The sequence below is a fragment of the Capsicum annuum genome, chromosome 6 (genome assembly GCF_002878395.1).
Source record: "Capsicum annuum cultivar UCD-10X-F1 chromosome 6, UCD10Xv1.1, whole genome shotgun sequence".
Taxonomy (NCBI): domain Eukaryota; kingdom Viridiplantae; phylum Streptophyta; class Magnoliopsida; order Solanales; family Solanaceae; genus Capsicum; species Capsicum annuum.
Window position 1 is genome coordinate 119306635 of NC_061116.1, and position 14216 is coordinate 119320850.

At 28.8% G+C, this 14216-nt stretch overlaps 1 pseudogene; it reads right to left on the reverse strand.

The window, feature by feature from the left end:
• The window catches only part of LOC107874209, a 58161-nt pseudogene that overhangs the window by 9538 nt on the left and 34407 nt on the right, over nucleotides 1-14216 (reverse strand).

The window sequence follows — 14216 nt, forward strand, 5'->3', positions numbered from 1 at the left end:
TTTTAGACTATAGTATGTTCAGACAGATTATTTCAGTTTTGGGTATATCTATTCCTTGTCCAGATATTATTTTATCAGTTATGTTACATTTTTTAACCTTACGACCTTACTACTTATATTCTGCATATTTTTAGTATACTATTTAGTGCTCAGTTACAGATATTAGTCATGAGCTAGCTTGTGATCCTTTAGGGTCATGAGCACCATGTAGCGTTCCGGGTACCAAATTTGGAGCGTTACACATACCAAGAATCATTTTCATTGCAATAGATGACCTAGAGCTATTGTGTGGTAAATATGTACCACTCAATATAGACTTGCTATGAGCCTACATGGGTACGATATAGACAGTGTTAATTGTTTCAAATGCATATTTTCATCAATAAATAAGAAACAGACTTTCTATCTCACCTCTAATGTAGTGGTATGAACTGTGTACACTTACCTTTCCCAGGCTCCACTTTGTGAGAGTATACTGGGTATGTTGTTATAAAAGTCTTGCAGCAAAATAATGAACCATTAATCTTACTTAACTAACCATGAGTTCTATATATTAATATTATAATCAGAATATTTTAGTTGTAGGTGTATCTAAATATATCTACCTTTGCAGTTGGATGAACTTTAGTAGATGGATGGATATAAACATCACTGCTGATGGTTGAGTCATTGAGCCATACCCACTCGCCAAAAGATGTGGTGAGGTAGATCTATACTAAGATAGGTAGAGACCAGAGCATTTCAAATAAATTCTAAAAAAAAACAAAAAAAACTCACCCGTCAAATCAAATTTTGACATTTGAAATGGAAAGTCTGGGAGGATAAGCAACTTATGTGATTGGCTTACCCTGGTGTTCTAATTTGTTCCCTGAAATTCATGGCTTCATAGGTATATATTTGCTTCTTCCCTGCAAGAGGTGTCAAAATATCTTGATCCAACTGTACCGTTGGAAGACTCCTGCTAAATAAGCTCATACCAAGAAAGGAAAAGAAGAAACCAGATAGCCATTTTTTCAGGTGCACTGTTACCTTTAAACTCTCTTTTTTTCAATTCCAAGTATTATTTAGTAGAAAGATTAAATTTACTACTCCTATTTAAGAATAATAAACCTCACTCATTTATTCAATATTAATAAGGTTGTGACTGGGAGACCCATAATTCAGCTCTAGTAACAGCCATCTGTAGCCCCCTACTTGACCAACTTTTGCCAAGGTATCACCTAGAGCGGGTGATTTATTCATATGATCCTTTCAGATGAAGCTTCTTTCATGAGGTTACCTATAAGCCCAGGTAACACGATTCAAGCTAGAGGTGCACAACCACACAGTTTAATTATTCAAACGTTTGTGGCATTGTTTTGTTGAGAAGAATGCATAATGAGCAAATTTTTGGTTTCTAAATCTTCAGAAGGATAATGATTCTAGTTTTTTTTTGGTTATTCATTTCATTGGGGATGATGTTACTTAAGTATCATATGTCCCCACAAGGTCACTTGTTATTTTGAGCTTTAAAGGAATGGAAGAGGTTACTGCTCACTGTTTGACCGGTAAATGTTTAAAAAATATTTCCCTAAGAAACTAAAGGTAAAAATTATGCCAACACCTAGAACCTTTGTCCTGAAAAGTGATTATCACTACTACAGCTATAAGGATTCACCTCATTTTACCCAAAATACTGAGATACATTTGTAATACAAATGTTAAATCTGAATGTGTGCAACATGACAATAAGGAGAAAGAAGCAACCATGTTTTTTAAGCAATTAAATAGAAGAATGAAAAATCAGACTATGAACCTAGATACCATGTTGAGCTGCAACAGTGATATTATAATTGAGGGTAATTGCAGATGAGATAACTATTTTATGAAGGTAACACCAAAATGTTTATATTATATAGTTGTGCAGGGAATACCTGTTTGCTGGTTGAAGAGCTTCAATGCTGGATACATTCCTTAGGTTAGCTGCAACAGATAAGAAAATACTTCATACATCAATCCATATAAAACTATTGTTTGGGACCAATCACTGTATTAGTTTTAAGAAATTTGAAATCCACATTAGATTAGGAAGACATAATATTGGGCCAAGTCAATCACAACAGTGTTCAATTTCAGCAATTATTCTATATTAGTGTTCAAATCATCCCAATGTGCTTATAAGATGAAAATGATATTAGAACAATGAGATCAAACAACGAGATGGACCAAAAGTCTTAGTTCTTCAAACATGAGGACACATAATCAAAGAAACCTGTAGTTATGATGCATAGACCAACCTCTATCTTTTCTCTGAGTGGATACTCCTTGAATAACAGTGAAGATATCCGATGTAAATACACACACACCACAGTTGATGCGGTCACTCACCTGCATTCTAGTCATATTTAGGCAAGAATCCATGAGCATTAGTTTATTCAAGTAAAACCCAAGAGTAAGTTAATGTTAGATACGGACGTACAAAAGTTTTAGATTTTTCTGTGTATGCAACAGTTCACTGGTGATGGGGTAATTGACCGATTCTCTAAATTCACTTGCTGTCTCAGCTGATACCTACACATAGAAACTCAAATTAGACTTTCAACAGATAGTAATCACAATAATAGATATTAATAAGCTATAAAATAACCAATACAATATGTCATAGATAAGTAGTTCGAGGGTACTTTCATCTACCTTGCTGACAAGAATGGTTCCCATTCCACCATATCTTCTATGAGCCTCTACAAGTTTGGAGCAAACAGAAGGAGAAATTTGAAAAAAAAACAAAAATTCTAAACCACTGCAGTGCTCTTTATTGCAGAGAAGTGGATCAAGAGAGGATATGAGTGAAGGTAAAGAAGTGTGAACAAAGTATAAAGAGGGAAAAAAAGAGTCAAATGCCGAGCATATCAGGCAGCGGAAAACTATAGCAAACGTCTCAGTTCAACAAACATATATGTGACTGCCAGATGAGATTAAATAACCACGTCAATGGTGATAGCTAAATATGATGAGGCAGTAGGCCCATTTGTATTTTCAGATATTTTAGATCATATTTGATCAATTCTTATGTTCCTAGTAACTAATTCTATAGCTAGTTAGTCCAAGCAATTTATACATGATCATCACAAGAATATATATATAATAAAAAAAAGGGAAGATCCCAACCGGGTTGTCTTTCATAAGAAGATCCCTAAAGTTGTAAAGGCCTCCAGCTAAACCATGTGGTTTGTCCTCCTTCAGGTATGTAGTAACAATACGTTCAATAGAGACATCAATGAGCTCCAATATTTAGAAGTTCAGAAAATTCACTGCACGGATAAGCAGGATAGTAATGTAACCCGACAGCAATACGTAGTTCATTTAAGATTGAAGAGACATATCATAAATTCACGCTCCTCATAGAAGCAGTGAGGTAGATCTGTGCTAGATTCGGAATCTGAAAAGCCATAGTACACAAGTCTTTAGCTAGTTATTGGCTTTTATGCCAAAATTTCACTTTCAAACTTCACATTATAGATTAATCTTCTCTTATTATTGAACACTGCAATTGATATTAAGAAGAATGCATGTTTATCTTATATTAGGTTTCACATAATCTGCAAAGTAAACAAAAATAGGCTAACATTTAGTTTATTCATTGCTTCGTTGCTTAGTTATTTATGATTTGAAGGATACGTAGTCAAAATATCACCATTCACATTCTTATTTTTGATTGACTATAGAAAAAAGAAGTCATCTACTGCTGAAACATGCATCCCAAGTTCAAGAAACACGACAATGTATTCGACATTTTATCTATTATAGATGTTAATTCCTCTATAAATATGTATTCATTCTAAAGAAATTTAGCTCTTAATTGATGCAAGAGAACTGAAAGGTATTACAAATTTCTTAGCACGAGAGTCCTAAGTATGACCTTGATAAGCAGAGGAACAAATTTTTAAAACTCACCTGAAGAGATAGACGGAACATCAAAATAAGAAGGGAGTAGTGATTAGCAAAGGACAATTGTGTAGAGAACTATTGTTGTCCAACAAAATTATCTACTCATTAAAAATTTAGAATTGAAATATGACATTATCATCAATTTCAACCATGAATTGAGAAGCTGAAAGAGATCTGGAAGAAAGATGAGCAAAAATTACTTTAAAAAGAAAGAAAGAAGTGTAGTAAGTATAATAATTATAAAATCAACCATCAAATTCAAAATTCTCAAGAGAGTTTGAAGAAGATTTGACCAAAATTTATAAGAAAAACATACCTAATATGGTGATAGCTTGAGAACACAAAGAGAATTAAAAACGGGGTATGAAATTGAAAAGATATTGCATCTGTTGTTTATTTGGAATGCTAAAAAGAAAATAGATTAGCAAAGATTAGTTTCGTTAGAGTAGCTATGTTAGTGTAAAATCACTAAATTACCCTTAATCATTCTTTCACACTTCTATATAATAGTAAAATAGAAATATAAGATTGTTATCGAAAGAGGTATCATGATAGAGTCAAAATCACGATTAGAGTTAGTTTTGATAAAAGGAATTTAAGTCTATGATTCTCATTAGAGTATCATAGTTTTATTCTTAACAGAAATATTAGAAAGAATCAGCAAAGAATGAAGAGATTGAAATACAAAGAACAATTGAAAAAGTTCACAATTTTTTGACATTCTTTATAGAGCTTATATTATATGATCACCTCTAAAATTCTGTTAGTTGTTGACAGCTTCGTAGATTTTCTATGTTCTATATCATATTCGACACTTGTTGAAATTATCTTTTTTTCATTATATTTTGAAATACTTTCTAGATCAAGTCCTGAAATGGCATAAAAAATTTAAAAATTATCTCCATTCAACTCCTATTTTGCAACGCATACTCCTATGACATGTGAATATTGTTTCTAAATGTTTGTGATCATCAAAATACTTGCATTCCATTTATTATATCTTCAATCAGATTGGAAAAATGACTTGAGAATTAACATCCTTAAGAAAGCTATTTTACAAACATATAATCACTACCTCGTGCCATACTGATGGGGGTACATAAATATGTTTACAGACTGTAAACTAAATATAAGCTAAATAAAACTCCACAGTAGATATTCGATATGAGTTTATACCTGGTTAATGTTCTAAAATCAGGTCTGCATTACCTTGATAACAAATTCCTTATTTGAATGTCTTTCTTCTATGTTCTTTTTATTTTTTGAATCAATCATGGATTGCATTATTTTCATTCTAGATTAGCAGCAGTGTTTGTTCTTCTGCTCCAAAAACTCCTATCTATTTCATACTTCTTCTCCCTATATGAATGCAAACATCTGTCAAAGAGTACAAAGATATAATCCTTAATAGAAGTTTAGTAATACTATGTAAAGAGCTAACGTGATTGCAGAGAATAGGTTAACAAACTTGATGGTGCCATCTTTCTTTCACTAAAAATTTCATCAAACACATTGATTGCATCAAGATTTAAGGCAATTCCCTTGTTACTATTATTTTTGTTTCAATATCTAGCAGTTATGGTACTGAAACAGAGAATTTTCGAAGATACATACATCTTAATAAATAAGAAAATGCGCGATTGAATTCGAAAAAAGAAAATTTCAATTTTCCTAAAAGGGAAGTTAAATATCAAAACCAAAACCTATCAAATCAAGAAACGACTTTTCTTAACCCAAAATTTCAATTTCAGTTTTTTCTTTAACCCAAAAATTCAATCTTTTCATTCTCTTTATAGACAAAGAAATTTTACCATAGTACATCACCAAATAAGTAAATTCGAGAAGAATATAGGAAAAAGAAAGAAGATTTGAACAAAACCATACCTTAAATTGGAAGAAATTATTAGAAGTCTTCTTGAGAATTGTATGGGTACTCTTCTGATCAATTAGTAAAGGATATATTTCTAGAGTATGTCATTCATGTGGAATGAAATTGATTGCTAAAATCAGTAATGTATTTATTGCGTTTATTCCATAGAAGTATGGTGAAAGTAAGCAAATTACATACCTTATGGAGTGAGTAAAAAGGAGTGAGTTTTGTCATGTATAATTACTATTTTGCCCATAGATGATGTAAGATTTTCAAAAATAGCCTTGGTCGTCCAAAACCAACTCTTCTATATAGTAGAAATTAGTTTTGTTCTCATTTTTATTATGCAATAGTATTTCATAATTTATTATCAATTAAACATCTTATAAATCTTTTAAAATGAAAGAAATATAAATATACTTTTTGTGTTATGACAAAAAAGAGATAAATTTTTATATATTATTTTTCTTTTTCATTATGTTAATTTATTTTTGATTTTTTTGAGATCTTAGTAATATCTCAAAATTCTCAATCACTTTATAATAATATTTATCAAATTTGACACTTTACATGAAGATTTACAATATAGTAATTTTTAAATTTTAACTCGATTTATAGTATTATTATATAGATTTTAACATTTTATTTTATTTATAAAAAGGTTGTACATTACTAAAATTTAAAAATTGATCAAATTATCCTACAAATATTATTTTAACATAATTTCTTATTAAATTTAAAATGTATAGATATACTCCTTTAGTATTTTCAATTGTTTTAAATTTTTTAGTTTATTTGTAATAGAAATTATTTATCTTTCGTACTTTTTTCTCGTTTCGTTTCTTTGTTTATTGAAAGAATTCTTAATTACATATTCATGTATTTTGAATTTATGTAATATTGAATTTTTAGTGAATCAGAAAAAGTATCAAAGTAAGTTTGATCGTAGATAAAGTAGTATACTCTACATAATGATATTTCTCATGCTGACATATATGAAATGATTATATATTTTTCAAAGTTTTCCTTCAAATTATTTTGAGGTAGTGCATTAAAGAGGGATGTCTTTTCATACACAATTTGAGAGCATTTAACATTTTATTACCAATAAACAACTTGAAACAAAATTTTATAATCTTTTTGATTTAACAATTGTCAACTAAATGCAATAATTGAAATTCAAAATTTGTTAAAATGATATTAATTTGAAATAGTATAATAAACATTAAATTGTAAATTATTTTGAGAACTTTATTTTGGGTTAATTCACTAAGGTGAGAAGTGAGAAGTAGTGCATTTTAAAGAAGAGAGAAAAGATTGAATGAAAAATGGGGCGCACAAAAAGAGTTAGGCTTTGGATGATTAATTTGGATTGTGAAATGACTATAACGCCCTTGGTCGTCGCATAACTCACTCTTCTATATAAAATAATATATATATATATATAATTCACTCTTTATTTTTTTAGCTTTATAATAATAATAACAACGACAACAATAACAAATGGTCAAATACTGCTAAAGAGATTGGCAAATCCCATCATCAATTGCTACTAAGCCAAGAAAAAGAAAAAGAAGATTTGATGGAGTACAATAAATGTTTCTACACTTACCTTTAGTTTGTTGGTGGGAAGGTAGAAATTTGTTGGTAGTAGTAGATTTTTTTTTGGATATAATTACACTTTACTCTTGATAGTGAGTATAATTACATATTTTACCTTGATTGTCCTAATGTTCATCTCTCTCTCTCTCTCTCTCTCTCTCTCTCTCTATATATATATATATATATATATATATATGGGCCCAATATTACAACTTTAAATATATTTAATGAATTATTTTAATTAAATATAATAGAAAAATAATAATAGTGATCACAATTTATACTTTTTATTTTATAAAATCTATAAATTATAACTTATTTACCTATTTAACCTTAAAATACAATATGATCTAGTGCTTATTTTTATTTTGGGCCTAAAATATTCTCTTGAATTAAACAACCATTTTTTTAATGTTTTTGTACTTTTAACTTTATTTGAAGTTATAGAAGAAAATAAATTAAAATTATAAGTGTCAATATATTAAAAGATTTACTTGATTTAACGACATCTTTTTTGACATAATTATTTGATAATTAACAAAATAAATATCTTAAAATAGGTTAACAATTATAAATTTTATCCCACTAAATTGCAAGTAAAAAACTAAATTACTGCATTATATATTTTTAATATATTATTTACATAATTAATTTTTCATAGTTTTAATAAATTTGCTTGTAGAATTTCATGTATGGTAGTATTTATTGGGCTAAAAACTAATAATACTTAGAAAGTTTGAGCATTGAAAGTAGTGGCGGAGTCACTATTTTCACTTAAAATTTTTGAGATATAAAAAAGTAAACATATGAAGCAATAAAAAATATTCAACATCTACCATATAAAAATAAAAATACTTTTAGTTCTATGTAAACAATCTAATATTTTGTGGAAGGAAATTTGAATGAACCCAATAGCCTTATTTAACTCCATCCTTGATTGAAAATACATATGATTGCAAGAGATAATATCTTTGTATAAATTTAAACTTATTTGAAGTAGTACTTTGTACATAATATAGTTGAATAAATTGACATTTAAAATAAGAAAAATCGTTATTAGCCACACAACGGTCCATAAGTGGAGAACACATAAGCTAGAAAGAAAGAAATGACCAATGAAATTCTTTATTTGAGATGACTATGATTGTACTACCTAGCTATGAAATTACATTAATGCCTAACTCACATTTTTATATAGTAAAAAAAAATTATATTAATACCCTTGGTTGTCCCCTAATCACATTTCTTTATAGTAGATTTTTTTTTTATCTTTACCAGTATAGTCCCACAAAGTAGGATCTGGGAGTATAGAGTGTACGAAGACCCTATATCCATCTCGGAGGTGAGATAGAGTTGTTTCCGACAGGGGCGAACCTACATATATTTTTGGGGTGCTCCGGCACCCAGTAAACTCGACGAGAAATAGGTATAATTATATAAAAAAAATATACAAAAATAGGTATAAAACATATAAAAGCACCCACTGAAACAAAAGTTGATTGGGTGTACAGGCATTTAAGTTGATCTTAAGCTTTTCCATTGAAGGGACGTCCCAGGTTCGAACCTTGCTGAGGTGATTTTTTATTTTTTTTTTCTAGTTTTTTAATATTTTAAGCATCCACAATCCTTAAATCCTAGGCCCGCCGCTAGTTTCTGATCAATTTTGATTCAAGTTAAAAATGGTCTGGAATGAAATTCAGCCATTAAAATAGAAAATCTAAAGAGAACTGAAAACAAATTCGGGCAAAATCTTTTTTACACACTTAAGAGTTGTTTGGTTGGAAAACAAGTTATGATGAAATTAGTTATGTTGGGATTAGTTATACTTGGATTAGTTATCCTCGGATTAGTTATCCTCTTATTATTTTTTAATGGTTGTTTGGTTTATGGTACTAAGCAGAATATACGTTGCATTCTTCTTAAGAATAAATAGATTGTTTGCATAATACCCTTTCATATTATTTAGCTTAATTATTTTCCTTCATATTAAACCATACAAAATAAATTGAAAGTTACTATTATTTTTATTAACTTTAGTAGTATCTTTCTCCTAAAAATACATGTTAAGAAATTTATGTTGATATTTCTTAAACATGTATGAAGCTTTAATATTTCATGTTACTTATTTTGTCCTAAATTCTATAAAATGTTGATAATCCCGTTTTTGTTAAAAAATTCATCATCAAAAAATGTGAAAAAGAATTACTATCATTTTTCATTATTTAGTATCATTAATATTTGAACAGTTAAATTCTATTTTTAAAAATAAATTAATTTTTTAAATATTTTTAGATATATATAAAAAATAATTTTTTATTTAATAATTAAGCATGTACTAAGTTAGAAAGAGAATGTCAAGATACATTAATTACTTATTAATGATAAATTTGTTTGGAAAATAAAATTTTGAAGTAAAATTAATAAACATTTCTACAAAATAGAAAGACAATAAACCCTTGGATCAACTTTGAATTTGATTGTATAAATAGTTTTTATGGTGTCACTATCAATTTTCATGACTCATCACTTTTGTATCATTTAATAAGTTCAAATAATTGTCCAAATTTATCAGAGTGGATAAAAATTTGTAGAATAATTAAAATTTAAATTACAGATAAAATTGACCAAAAAATGATGTGACGACTACCAAAATGTCAAATTCTCTCTTGTATATAGCAATGATTGTGGCACTAAAAGAATGTTAAAGTTTTTTTTTATTTTGAAAATTGGTGGATGTTTCTAAAAATATTTTGGAAAAGAGAAGATATTTTTGAAGTGAGTTTAATGAATGTTGAAAAGATGATTTTACCCTTGGTCGTCCTTGAACTCATCTTTCCATAATATCTATGTTTAAAGTAGGAATTTATTTAAATGAAAAATTAAGAATATTTATATTCTTGGAATAGTTGGGATCAATTTGGGGAAAAACTAATGTCTTGATATTTCAAGAGACAAATAAGAAATTTAACTAATAGAGAAGATCATAGAACATAATAACCTAAGTAAAAATATAATGTGTTATAATGTATGCGTTAAGATGTATAGCGGTATACAATAGCATGTTTGTAAGGTATTTTTATTTTATATCAATAAGCTTTAAAAAAAAGAGTGAAGAAAGTGATATTTTTAAATTAAAGACCTTTTGTTCTTGACAATGAGTATAATTACAAATTTGCCCTTGATTGTCCTCAACACTCCTTTCTATATAGTAGAAATACCTTTAGAACTATACTTTGTCAATTTTAAATTGATCTAATCACATTCCTAAACATGTCTAATCCACAAAAAAAAATATGCTTTATTAAAGACAATAAACAAATAAGTAGGAAAAAAAGTTCATGCATTTAGAGAGTATTCACCTTAAAAGAAATACTTCTGACCTTGAGAGAGATGTCATTGCTTGAATGAAGTTTTTTGATGTAAATTACATAGTACAAATGGCTAAAATTCAGCAACTATTAAGAAAAAAATTAATTGCCGAAATTCAAAATTAAGCTTTCAATCAAAATATTTACATACCTTTAACCGTAAAGATCTAAACGATTCATCTAAATATAATGAAAAAATAATTCATAAAAATAAATTCAATCAAAATAGAATATAGAAAAATGGGATTATGTAAAGTAAAAAGTCAAATATAGTGACTACGTAAAATTAAGATCAACAATCTTCCTTTTGCTTCTCCGTCTTCATGTACATAATCTGAGAATGAAAAAAAATCATCTTTTTAAAGGAAAAAAATATTATTTTAATATTATTAAATGTACAAGAGTTATATTTGATAGAATAGAAGAAACACCTGAATGACTTCCATGAGAAAATGGAATGGCCTCAACATAAAGCTTGGTAGTGAAGTTCTTGACATGCACAATCTGATGAATATTCTTTTTGTATAACATTGTGAGAAATAAGTAAATCTTGTGCATATTATAAAGTGATAGAAAGGATATCAAAAGATCATACATGAATACATATAATTAAGAGGATAACTAAAATGGGAGGTAAAAAGTTGATTAATCGAATTTAAATATTTTTGGGCTATTTTAAAAAAATAAATAGATAAATAAAGAGGAAAAAGTCAAAAAAGAAAAGATAAAAGAATAGTAAATCAAATGGAGGCCATAGAGATGTACCACACGTACATATTTAGTCATTAATTATTTACCTCATATTATAATAAGTTTAATTGTCTTTAGAGTATTGATTACATTTATTTTGTATTAATATTATATTTTTTACCGTGTACGAATAAAGTGATAGAAGAAAAACTTTAGAGCAAAATTTAAGGAAAAAGATTAAATTACAATAAAGAGAAAACAATAGCCACGCTTATGATAATGGTGGCTAATGAACATCGGAACAATGATTAGTGAAGTGTCTAATTATATTGAATATATGCATTTGTCCAACAGTCAACTCATGAAAAACATAATTGAAATGTAATCATCTAAATAGTAAATTTTGGATTTTCATGTGTTTCGATCATTTTAACCTTCTCTGTAGTTGTATCTTAGTATTTATGATATGTGAGAGCAGGGGACATGATTCTCGAAGTAATTAATTATGTTTTATATGAATTATTCATTAGAAATCTTTGAACTTGTTAAGGTTGACTTTGATCAACATTTAGAGCTTTAGACATCATATGGGAAATATTGTCAGTTCCATTAGCTTTGAAATATCATTTTTGTAGCTTTGTTGGTTTAGGTCACGAGCCTTTTGGATGGATTTTGAGTAGTTGATTGAAAATTTGAATTTTTTGGCTTAAAGTTGACTTCGATCAATATCTATTTATAATGACTCCCGTTGGTGAGTTCGATGATTCTATTGATTCTTAAATGTCAATTTCGGTCTACTGGTGTAGTTGGATTGTATCACGGGATTGAATGCGTGCTGAAGATCCATCAGAGAATTATTGGACTTGAGCATTCAATAGATGGTTGATATCATGTACTGCGTAGGACCTCTTTTTCGTGTACGCGATTCTTTCTTCACAATCATAGAGGAGAAAGTTCTCTAGCAAGAAATTAACACATCGGGGTGGTCACAATCGCAAAAAAGAGTGATGTTAGGTTCAGGTTCAAATTATCTTTGGTCTATATGAATGTGACCTGTCCACCGCAATCACGATGAATATAATCGGACAACTTTACAAATGCTATTGAGGACTCACGTTCGTGAAGAATAAACACTGTTAGTGATTTTTAATTGCCTTTTACAAAACAAAAACTCATAACTTCCCTGTTTGATGCTTTGGAGCATGATTTCGAGAGATTTTAAAGGAGATTTTCAAGATTTCATGATTGGGTATATTTCTAAACTAATATTTTATCATTTTCAATGATTATTTCATGATTTTATCTTCAAATCTTGGTTTTTCAACTTGAAAATTTTGAATTTTCTTGGTAAAGTTAAGAGATGATATTTTAATGATTTCAAGGTCGATTTCAATTATGATTTTAATAAAATTTCATATTTGAACTCCTTAAATTACAACTAACGTAATTTTTAAATAAAATTTTAATTTTATATTGTAGGCTTAGGGTTGACTTTTTAGACCTGTATTTTTAATATAGCAATATGAATGTCTATGATTTTATATGGTTATGTAAAATCCATATTTACTAGATAGGGCTTGTTTGAGGAAATTTGAAAACAAAAGACTTTAGTTTGACTTTGCGGGTCATCTTTTAAGGCAAATTGAGGTTTCTTTGCCTCTTTTTTAAAGTTTCAGATGCTAGTTATGTATATGGGAGGTAATGGAGATTTGAAGGTCCCGTATAAATAAGATGATGAGCAATTATGTCAGTACCAGTGTTATGTGAAGGACTAAAAGTAATCAGTTGACTTATTGAACTATTTTTCCCATTTTCCAGCATAGTTGCTATATATTGTATCTAAAATAGAATTATTGAGCATGTTGATTGATGATTTTACTCCTCTTAAGAACGTGAGTCAGATTATTATGATAAACAGGGATGAATTGAGATTTTGCTACTGAGTAAGTCTATACTGTCTATTGAAATTTGACAAATATGAACATGAACTAGAAGTTAAGTTGAATTATGAATTATTTTGCTTGATATTTTACTTGTTATTTGGAGATCAGAGTGGTAGGACAACAATCATTCAATACATACCATTGAGATTGGAGTTGCATGCTGGCACATCAAATATTTTATATATATATATATATATATATATATATATATACCTGCATAATATTATTGAGAACAAAGTGACATACCTACCCAGTACATGAACCTTGTGAGTCCTCTACAGGTCCCAGCTAGCTATACAAAGTAGCGGGTGTATGCATACCATATGCATTCCATTCATTATACCTTTGTACGGTACATGAGCAGTATTTGATATGATTATTGGTTTAAATGAGTTGCTCTATTAATATTGTTTAGATATATTAGTGATGCATAGGTGAATAGTATTCTTTTTGTTGAAATATTATCTACTAGCCTAACTGTGACCTTCCTATTTGTAGGTGCATATAGATTATATTGTATGATTAAGAGTTGGGTAATTCTTACCATCACTTTAAATTAGGGTCATGCAATGATGCTTCTGAGTACACGTGGTTTATATACTCACCTTATTTCTTCTACACTTTTATGGGTAGGTGTTGAGCCGGTCAAGCATTGATTCAACCCCTTTTCTTTGAGGATTTTGCTAATTTGAGATTTGAAGGTAGCTAGAGTGGATCATGGCTTTCTTCGGATTTTTCTATCTTTCTTTATGTTATAGATTTTTTCCAGATTTTCTATCTTTCTTTTTGTCATTTTTTGTATTAAAGATATTTCAC